Source organism: Rhineura floridana, chromosome 4 (assembly GCF_030035675.1).
Source record: "Rhineura floridana isolate rRhiFlo1 chromosome 4, rRhiFlo1.hap2, whole genome shotgun sequence".
NCBI classification, from domain to species: domain Eukaryota; kingdom Metazoa; phylum Chordata; class Lepidosauria; order Squamata; family Rhineuridae; genus Rhineura; species Rhineura floridana.
Genome location: NC_084483.1, coordinates 108,145,160 through 108,156,408, shown reverse-complemented (window position 1 = coordinate 108,156,408; position 11,249 = coordinate 108,145,160). Strand labels below are relative to the sequence as shown.

The window sequence follows — 11,249 nt, the reverse complement described above, 5'->3', positions numbered from 1 at the left end:
AAGGCGGGGTAGAAATAAATTTAATAATGATAATAATAATAATAATAACAACAAATTCCAAATTTTAAGTAACAAAATTAAATAAATGCATCTATACAGTTTACACAAGAATTACACAGTCCTTTTATCATCTCATTACTTTCTAAAATCTCTGCTGCATCAGGGTGCAAAACTATTCCTAATTATTGTTGAAGTGCTATCTGCAGTGTCACTTGGGTCTATAATTAATATGGTTCAGTGGGCTTTTGTCATGAGTGGCATTGAGAATAAAGTGCTGGGCTTGGAAATTTAGGTTCAAATCCCTGTTTGTTCAGGATTATTAGGTGGCCTTTCCTTTTGCCCAACCCATATGGTTGTTCTGAGCTATTTAGAAATGGAATAGCCCCACATATGCCAGCCTGAGCTCTTTGGAGAATGGATGTCCTAGAAATCTGGATTAATGTATCTGCTTTCACTAGGTCTAATTTTGACCCCTTCCATTTTGACTAATGACATACTTACATTAAAGTTACCTTCAGTAAGTCTAACAGCAAAATTCTACAGCCAGAAAAAATCCTACACTCAGAAAAAAATCCCACTGAATTCAGTGGGGTATTACTTCAAGGTAAATGGATATAGGATTACAATTTAAAGCTCATGATTTGATTTGATTTGATTTACATGGCATAAAGACATAGTAACCCTTGGTCAAACCTAATTAATTCAAGGTTTATTTCATTCCTCAAATATTTATCATAATAACAATAACCCAATGAAGTATCTTGGAAATGCATCTGTGACTTAATCAGACATTATAGCATGCCTTACCCAAGGGATATACTTACAAATTCACTCACTAACAGACTTGAATAACACATAGTATTGCATAAATGAAACCATAACAATTGATTCCCACCCATCTTGAAAAACTTGGGGAATTTCTAAACTCCTAAGTATCTATAACTCCATTGTCAATGGAGAATTCCTCCACATCCTTGAAGCAGAACTATACATGGTCTTAGAATTACATTATTTGCAATAAATCTACCATATTTAAAGAGATTTCTGTGACAGCTAATTGGTTCTGCAACTGACTTAATAGCCACCTGGGTATTATCCATCACCTGGGTATTGAAGAAGAAAGCCTAAAACTTAAACCTTTTGGGATACTTAAAGGTGGAAAATTGGATAAATGGCTGTAATAAAAGAAACCCAATTAGAACCTTCAAAAGATGTATGTTATCCAAAGCACACCTAGTAACATTTACTGACCCCTACTGATGACCAAGTCAGTTTAAAGTTATGGTCAGAGCTTTTTTGGAAAAGATCTGTGTCCCATGACAGGGTTGTTCACTAAACAATTTATGCCAGTTCCTGGTATTGATTTTGTGATTATTCTGACTGTGCTTTTATTTTATTAACTGGATTTTACTGATTAGACTTTACTGTATATTATATTGTGATTTTATTAGGTGAACTGCTTTCATAGTTCTTCAAGCTATGCCTTCAAGCTATGCCTTATACTGGGGATGATCTTGGGGAAGTTGGGGAACGGGATTCCAAACCCTTTTCGCACTGGTTACTTTTTCACTTTACATCACTTTCCTAGACTGCCCCACACACACTATGGGGGTCCAGATACGTATTTGCAAACATACACACATTTATGACATCCAGTGAGGGAGAGGCAATTTGCAATAGATAAAAAACCCAACCCCACCAGCATTAAACATCCCTTCTCCTCCTTGCTTCTTTGCTCAAAATTGCTTCTTACTACATGCAGCTACATGCAAATAAGCAACTTGCCCCAAGACTGTAAATAAATCTCATGGGGAGAGGGCGGAATGCCACTGCCCAGGATGCCCCCTAATCTGTGAATAGCACTGCATTCTCCTTGCCTCTTGGAGATAGCATTACAGGGAAATAACAGCCAGATACCGAGGACAAGGCTCTTCTCCCTTGGTTGCCCAGAAGACAACTGCAGCTTTTCTCTGCCTGTATAGCAAAGTGCACCTGCTAAAATTCCTTCATAGTTCCACACAGCTGTTAAAGAGCCAACAGGCCTGTTCCATTTTGCAGTTGGACTTGCATTCAAACTCTGGAGAGGTGTATTCTTGCCTGCTGTGTCATCTACTCCCTCTGGCAGGAAGGGAGGACAAGTGTCCGCTTGCTGTTGATTCTTTCTGTCCTTCTTTTGGAGCTCCTTCAACCATTTTCTTTTCCTCTGCTACTTTTTCTCCCCCAGGTAAGTGTGGCAAAGTCTTTTCTTGCTGTGGATATCTGGTGGCATGGTTTGGAGGCCACTGTGGAAGCTTAAATCTAAAAATTATGTTGGTGCTATTTGGTTCATGCTATAAACTTCAAACAATTTGACTATATGATTATAGGAGAAAGACTAAAGCTATAATGCTATATGTGTTTACTTGGGAAGAAGCCCTACTGAATTGAGTGGGTCTTACTGTTGAGTAGACACGTGTAGGATTGTGCTGTAAAATTAAATAGTCTTGCTTAGAACTTCCATTAAGAGACCAATGTGAAATTGATGTGTTTGGAGGAAGAGAATTTAAAGGAGAAGTAGAGCTAAGACTGTTCTTACTTGGTATGAAAAGGTTATAGTGCTTTTGCAAAAAACATATAACTTTAGTTAAGATTTAAGTGCAAACCAGAGTCCCTACGCATGTTTCAAGAATGGTGTTTTTTTTAATGGAGACTATTTTGTAATTCTGGCACTATGCATATTCTTGAATTAATTGTAAAAGAGTGCCTTTCTGAGGCCTGTTTTGACATTGTTTGAAATGAACTACAGCAGTTAAAGAGTTACAAAAATAGCTCATCTGTAATTCTGTATACAGGCTAATCGGCAGCACAGGACATTTGACATGTTTGTTTCCTTTTGAGAACAAGCAATAGTATGGGGGGATACTGTAACGCTTATGCTTTAACAATCCGCACTGAGTGACTGAGAGTATAACCCTATGCCTGTTTACACAGGCAGTAAGTGACATTGAGCACAGTGGGATTTGTTTCCAAGTAAACATGCCTGTGAAATATTCATATGGTGAGCTGGCATGGTGGAATGTTTTATTTGTTTAGTGGAGTGAATATTGAGAATAAAGGCAGTATCAAGGGTAATCCGTGTCATCCTTTTTTAGATGGGCTTAAAATAATCTATGACTTCAGAGCAGGTGCTGTGTGTCTTTCTATTGGATTCAAGGGTGGGGAGTAGCTGCGACCTAAAAATAGGCAAGTCCTGCAAACTCTTGAACTCTTCTACTGAAAGGGGGGGATCTTTGTGACAGGGAAAGTGGCATTTTTTGACATTCAACCGTGCAATAAAGAGGAAGGCTCAAAACACATTTTTAAGGCAGCTTGCCTTTCTGGTCCATCAGTTATTCAAAAGCTGCCTTAACATGAGTACCAAATATAATGAATTGATAACAGAAGGAAGGTTACAGTATTATGTTGCTCTTAGAAAGGGAGAAAACTGTAGTTCTGATCTTTAACAATAACACTCTCAGGAAGGAATGTTTTAAATAGCTGCTATGTTTTTAGCGGTAAACAAACCTCAGCTATAGCCTCCTGTATAGGTCAAATGTGGACCAATAGCACAGGGGTTCCCACTATATCAGCAATTATTTCCCCATCAGTATATGGGATATTCTACCGGGCTGTGGTGAGAGAGTGAATTGTGGGTGTATAGATCAAAGTAGTACATGGCATGGCTCTGCTATACACATTTAAAACACATGACTTCTCCCCACCCCAAACATCTTGGGAACTTAAGGATGCTGGGAATTATGGCTCTGTGAGGGCTAAACTACAGTTCCCAGGATTCCTTGGAGGAAGTAATGTGCTTTAAATGTGTGGAGTGTGTGCATTCTTAAAATAGTTCAGTTTCCTTTCTGCCTCAAAAGCTGACATGGTCAGCAGGTCATGTGGCAGATTGGGAGATTACGTTCATGACTGGTGTGGGTTACAGATCTGCAGTCTATTGTCTTTGAAATATCATCTTTTTTATTTTTATTTTTGTATTTGGCCATATATGGGGCCCACCACTTAGTAAGGAGGCTGAAGCCTTTTAGCTTCAACCCTAGAATCTGACATTGATCTGGAGACTAAATAACAGCATATGCATTCTCCATAGAGATGCCCTCGAAGGCTGTTTGGAATTTGTATCTGTTGTAGCATAGGGTGGCTTGTCTTTTACTCCTACCACCATACCATAGAGTAGCCTTCCCCATCCTGATGCCTTGCAGATGTTTTGAGCTACATGTTCCACCAGACCAAGATGGCATTGCCAGTAATTGGGAACGATGGGAATTGTGGTCCAACAATAGTGAGAAGATAGCAGATTGGGGAAGGTTGCTCTACAGTATGTTGGGTCCAATCTCTCCTTCCAATCACAATCTCTATGATTTGCTAAGATTAATTTCTTGATGATGCCCTCTGTTTATTGAAGACAAATAACCACTGAAGGTCAAAAACAGTTTTTACTATTACATCTGCTAAAAAAACTGAGATCGTATAAAAGATTATTGAACCCATAGCTCTCATCTTTAGAGTTATATTGGGTCAAATAAAAAGAAATATAACTACTGGCTACTAAGAATTTGTGAATTCTTATACAGAACTTCAGGGTAAATTACTGGGAATAAACCCCTTTGATTTCAGTACTTTCAAGTTAGATCTTGTGTACCAGGATAGAATCTAGATCAAACCAACAAACAAGAATTTAAACTAATTTTGCAGTCTAAAAAAAAATGATAGCAAGAAAAAAAATCCCTTGCTTAAGAGTGTTCTTTGCACTCAGGTCCTGCTTGCAACCTTTCCATGGGCAAGTGGTTGGCCACTGTGAGAACAGGATGCTGGGCTAGATGAGCCATTGGCCCAATCCAGCAGGCTTTTCTTATGTTCTTAACCAGAGCAAGTAATAGATTACATGATAAAATATGCTCAAAATATCAGAGAAAAAATACTATTAAATATCTAGGATAATCTTTAAAAAAAGGCCCATAAATTCTCTTTAAATGCAGGAATAAGGGGAAATTGTTTTGAGATCATGATTCATTACCCCAGTTCAGATACAAAAACAAAAGAAATTACCTTACCACATGTCAGAAGTGCCAAAAAAGGATATTTCTTTAACATGTGGTGAGAATGTAATATAACAAAAAAGTACTGGAGAAAAATTAAAGAACAAATTAAAACAATCTTAGGAGATGAAATCCTCTTCGTCCAGTTCTTTTTATTAAGCTATGTGGAAATTTTGGCCATGCCAGAACATAAAGTATAAGCTTCCTAAATGTTACCTGCAGCAAGAATATTTTTTTGCCAGAACATGGACACTGGCTAATACACCGTTTATTAAAGAATGGTTGAAGAAGCTTTGGGAACTCTTGATAGCTAAGCTAACTCATGATCTTCCATTTAGAGAACAACAATAAAGGCATAAAAACTTTCCGGTAAGATGGGAAACGTTTATTGAGCATAGCAACAATAAATGGTTGTGGCCAAATGTCAGTTTTTAATGCATTAAGAATGACATGAACAGGTTTGTCTTTATTGTAATTTATTATTTATTTATTTCCTGAGCATTGAGCTTCCATGCAGATACACTTCCAGTTGTTCGTGAAGATCACTCATACTCCTTTTACCTAAAGCAAGCATATTTTGTGTGCATATCTATCCATCTATCCTATTTTGTATAGCAGGCTGGTATTTTGTACAGCAGGTTGCTATCCTGCTTTCCTTGTTCTTGGGAATCACCAAATTTTCTAACATTATGACTGCTCTGAAGAGTTTCCAAATTAAAGATGAAGGAAGAGCAAGAAGATTGCTAAATGTCGGTCCCACTCTGACTTCATGCAGTATAACTAATGTATATGTTGTTCATCTTTCTCCAGAGAGCTTTGGAAGTCTAGACTGAGACACTTAATGTCCTGGCCTATCCTGTTGGAATCAGACTCAGAATCACTGATGTTTTCTCCATTATGTTTAATGCGCAATTTAACACTACAGCGGTTCATAGATCAGCTTATGGGTAACACAGGGCTCTGCGACATTACAAAAGATTACAAAGCATGGTTACTCAAGTGAAGACATTGTCACAGCAACCCAATACACCCCTGGGACCACTTAAATACAGTCGGGGCGGGCTCACAACTTGTTCAGGAACTGTCTCTCAGATCGGAACTGGGCAAGCAAGCAGTTGCTTCATCGCACTGGCAGGGGAATGACCTCAGACTGTTGCACCTCTGCAACCACTGATGCATCCTTGGTGATGGGGGAGGAGATACATCCGCCAGTTCTTCCCTAGTCCTCTCCTCCAATCTCACCGCCTGTTCCTTCCCCTCTGGAGGTGGAGCTGGGGATGGCTTGGGAAGGCTGACTGACTCGGAGACGGGGTGGGAAGAGGCTTGTAGGCTGGACCTGTCTCTTCAGTAGCCATTGGCGGCTTGGGGGTGGAGCTGTCACTGACTAGACTACTGAAGTTTTCTCCAGTTTCAGCCCCATCCCTGTGCAGCCCAGAGACCTCCCCAGGATCCCAGTCCTCCTCTTCCTCCTTTTGCTCACTTTGCCAGGAGTTCTCTGTGAGGCCCATGACACCAAAGACTGAGCAGCGTGGCTTCCTTCTGTTTTCTATTTCTATTCCTCTCATCTCTCTCATATCTTCAAATACATATAGAGAAAACTAATGTCAGGGAACTAGGCTAGAATCCTTCTCCCGTGTCTACTAGGAATGTGCTAGAATTATGCTCAGTCCAGATTTGGTACTGAATTTTCCATTAATTAGCTTATTCTTAATTGCTGTGGATTGGATTTTAATGTAGTGAGCTATTTTGAAAACAAACTTTAAAAAAATCCACCTCTAAAACATAGATTGTAAGAATGAAAAAATATTGATAATCACTTTTAAAATATCAATATTTCCTTTAAAAATATCAATATTATATCAATACTTTTTCAAAGCAAAAAAGAACACAGATCAGTAAAAGCAGCAGACACCAAACAAACTCTAATTGATGCCAGCCTATTAGGTCATCAGAATGCTTTCCAACTGGTACCGGCCAATGGATCACATCCCTAATATCTACTCTACTTTTTCTAGGCCACATTAATTCCTTCCTGCCATCTGGACTTGGATTTACTACCTCTTGGAAAACTATGCCTATACATTGCAATTTTCCTTAACTCCTTGGCTTATTTAGTTGTTGTTACATATCTGAAAGGCATTATAGTCTCCCTCTCACTTTTGATTCCCTGATCTTGTAATAATTTTCAGAGGGATAGCCATTTTAGTCTGTTAAAACAATACCAAGCAAGAGTTGTGTGGCAATTTATGGCTTAAACTCTTCTGGATTAAAATCCACTTCATCAGATGCTATTTTCTCATATGCCTTGAAGTTCTCATCATCCCAGGAGATAGGTTGAATTGGATGTTACTCATCTAAGATGGGATGATGATGATGCATGTTTCTTTGCTTGAGAGTTGCATATCAGAGTCTTTGCATGACTTGTCATCACTTTATATCTGCAACCTATCTCAAAAATGTACTGGATGTTCTTCATTAACTTTTCTTAAATGGCTGCAAGCTCTTCCAAGTTACAGTTTTTGGTTGTATAGTTTATTTATTTATTATTTGATTTATGTCCCACCCTTCCTCACAGCAGGAGCCCAGGGCAGCAAAAAAAAGCACTAAAAACACTTTAAAACATCATAAAAACAGACTTTAAAATACTTTAAAACAAAACATCTTAAAAACATTTTTCTAAAAAAGTGTTCAAAACATCTTTAAAAAAAGGTTAAAAACATTTTAAAAAAAGGTTAAAAACACTTTAAAAAAAGGTTTGAAAACATATTAAAAAGCAATTCCAACACAGACACAGACTGTGTTGGCAAGATGAACATGAAGCTAATCAGCCGAAATAACATAGAATCATAGAGTTGGAAGGGGCCTTGTAGGCCATCGAATCCAACCCCCTGCTCACAGCAGGAAATCCACAGCTAGAGCATCTCCCGCAGATAGCTGTCCAGCCTCTGCTTGAAGACATCCAGCGAAGGGGATCCCACCACCTCCCTAGGCAGTCGGTTCCATTGCCAAACTGCCCTTACTGTCAAGAAGTTCCTTCTAATGTCCAATCTGAATTTACGCTCCTACAACTTAAAACCATTAGACCTAGTCCTACCCTCTGGGGCAGCAGAGAACAAATCTGTACCCTCCTCTATGTGACAGCCCTTCAGGTATTTAAAGAGTGCAATCATGTCGCCCCTCAGCCTTCTCTTCACCAGACTGAACATGCCAAGTTCCTTCAACCTTTCCTCATAAGACTTGTTCTCCATACCGGCTATCATCCTTGTCGCCCTCTTCTGAACCCGCTCTAACTTGTCTATATCTTTCTTAAAATGAGGTGCCCAGAACTGAACGCAGTATTCCAGAAGAGGCCTGACCAATGCAGAATATAGTGGGACTATTACTTCAACATACATGTCGTCACTTTATAACAGAGTGACTGCTTAAACTAGACTACTGGAAAAATATTAGTCAGTGGGGGAGAGGGAAACATGTCTAGCATTAACAGAAAAATATGTGAATACACAATGCCCTTAGCACAGTATATATTATCCACAAAATAGAAGGACATGTGCTTGCTGCCAAAGGACTGCTGGCTGCAGAGGACTAATGTGCTGACTACTTTTATGAAACAAAAAGAACTCCCACAGTTTTGAATGGGAGTGGGGTGTGTATGTAGAAATGCTGGACAGGAAGTGCTCTTGGCTCCCTGATTTGCATACAGACCATCCCAGCCTCAGTCTTGGCCATCCCAGCCCAATGATTTCTGCTAGCATGGCTGCAACACCATTATTATTATTATTATATTATATTTATTAGTCGCCCATCTGGCTGGTTATCCAGCCACTCTGGGCGACGTACAAGTAAAATACGTTACACATTACAATATTAAAATATAAGAATATAAAAACCGACAATAAAAACTTAACCCAATCCAAAGGCTTGTCTGAAAAACCAGGTCTTTAAAGTCCGGCGGAAGCTCATCATCGAAGGGGCATGGCGGAGATCATTTGGGAGAGAATTCCACAGGGTGGGGGCCACTATTGAGAAGGCCCTCTCTCTGGTCCTCACCAGTCTGGCTGTTTTAACCAGTGGGATCGAGAGAAGGTCCTCTGAGGCTGATCTTGTTGAGTGGCATCCCTGCCGATGCTGGAGGCGCTCCTTTAGATAGACTGGTTCGAAACCATATAGGGATTTAAAGGTCAAAAACAACACCTTGAATTGGGCTCGGTAAGCAACCGGTAACCAGTGCAACTCTTTTAGCACTGGGGTGATGTGATCCTGCTGGTGGCTGCCTTTAATCAGATGAGCCGCTGCATTCTGTACCAGTTGCAACTTCCGGACCGTTTTCAATGGTAATCCCACGTAGAGCGCATTACAGTAGTCTAGGCGAGAGGTGACTAGGGCATGTACTACTGGTGGGAGCAGATGGTTGGGAAGGTAGGGGCGCAGCCTCCGTATCAGATGGAGTTGATACAGCGCCGCCCGGCTCACAGCCGAAACCTGAGCCTCCATGGACAGCTGGGAATCAAGAATGACCCCCAGGCTGCGGACCTGGTCTTTCAGGGGCAAATGTACCCCATTGAGCACCAGGTCAATATCCCCTAGCCCTCCCTTGTCTCCCACACATAGTACCTCGGTTTTGTCTGGATTCAGCTTCAGCTTATTCCTTCCCATCCAGTCACTCACCGACTTCAGGCACTTGGACAGGGTTTCTACAGCCAACCTTGGTGAAGATTTAAATGAGAGATAGAGCTGTGTGTCATCCACATATTGATGACACCGCAGCCCAAAACTCCTGATGATTGCCCCCAGCGGCTTTATATAGATGTTGAACAGCATTGGAGAGAGGATGGAACCCTGTGGCACCCCACAAGTGAGAGGCCAAGGATCCGACACCTCCTCCTCCAATGCTACTCTTTGGTACCTACTAGAAAGGAAGGAGTGGAACCACTGCAATACAGTGCCCCCTACGCCTAACCTCTCCAGGCGGTCCAAGAGGATAGCGTGGTCAACGGTATCAAAAGCCGCTGAGAGATCAAGGAGGACAAGGAAGGTGCATTCGCCCCTATCCCACGCCCTCCTCATATCATCCACCAAGGCGACCAAGGCTGTTTCAGTTCCATGTCCAGGCCTGAAGCCCGATTGAGATGGATCCAGATAATCTGCTTCCTCCAAGTGCGCTTGCAATTGCTTTGCCACCACCCGCTCAATCGCCTTGCCCAAGAATGGTAAATTTGAAACTGGCCCCAGAGACAGATACAGAGAGATAGGCAGCCAGAACAGACAATCTTGACCTAGATCAGGGCAGGGGATTTGTGTCCCCCACAGCTGTTGGACTCGAGGTACCATTACCCCTGCCCCACATGGCCAATGGTCACAGGTGATGGGAGTTGTGGTCCAACAGCTTCTGAATGACCACAAGTTCCCCATACTCGGGCTAGATAGAACAGTGGTGTGACTTAGTACGTGGCAAGTTCTTTTGCTCATATGCAACATGAACACAAGCATGGGAGAAGAGAAGCAAACCTCCTCAAAGAACTATTTGTAAATCCAAAAGAAGAAGGGAAAGCAGAGCATTGCTGAGAAGGAAGCATAGCCTTGCCGCTGTTCATCAATTGTTTTTTTAAAGGTTACTTACATGTGTTCACACTTTATTAGGACAGAGTACTCAACCTTTAATGAGGTTTTAAAAATAATGAATAATTAAACTTTTAAACTGTTCTGTAAAATGTCACATAATAATTAGGGAGGTGGGTTGTGACACTGGCCCTCAATTACAGACACTATCAAAGAGATGTCTTGATGTTTGCCCAAAAATTATAAAGATACCAAAATATGTTCGATGGAGCTCTCACTTTCTCCTAGAAGAGGCCACCGGCAGGGATTTGGAGATGAAGAGCAAAACTGATCTAGACAACCAGTTTAGGACCACCTTGGTAAGCAGGCGAGCTGATGACAATCTGATGTTTGCTCATTTATCCCAGTTTCAAGCACACTTGTTCTTCTTTACACTTTGGTGAGATGCCTATTACAATACTTGGTGGCATTATAAGCCTTTTAAGTAGAGACCTTATTCCAGTCTGCGTCTATGTTGGAATTGCTTTTTAAGATGTTTTAAAAGCTTTTTTTTAAATATGTTTTATTTTATTATATTTTAAAGTCTGTTTTCAAGATGCTTTAGAGTGCTTTTAGTGT

At 40.6% G+C, this 11,249-nt stretch overlaps 1 protein-coding gene across 2 annotated transcripts in view; it reads left to right on the top strand.

Moving 5' to 3' along the window:
• Nucleotides 1–1,866: 1,866 nt before the first annotated feature.
• Nucleotides 1,867–11,249, top strand: part of TXLNB (taxilin beta) — a 47,610-nt gene continuing 38,227 nt past the window's right edge. Inside the window, exon 1 of one of the 2 annotated variants that reach the window (XM_061624010.1) lies at nt 1,867–2,224. The gene's annotated coding sequence lies outside the window, so the exon portion shown is untranslated. The remainder of the gene's footprint in view (nt 2,225–11,249) is intronic. The other variant, XM_061624009.1, reaches the window with a different exon arrangement.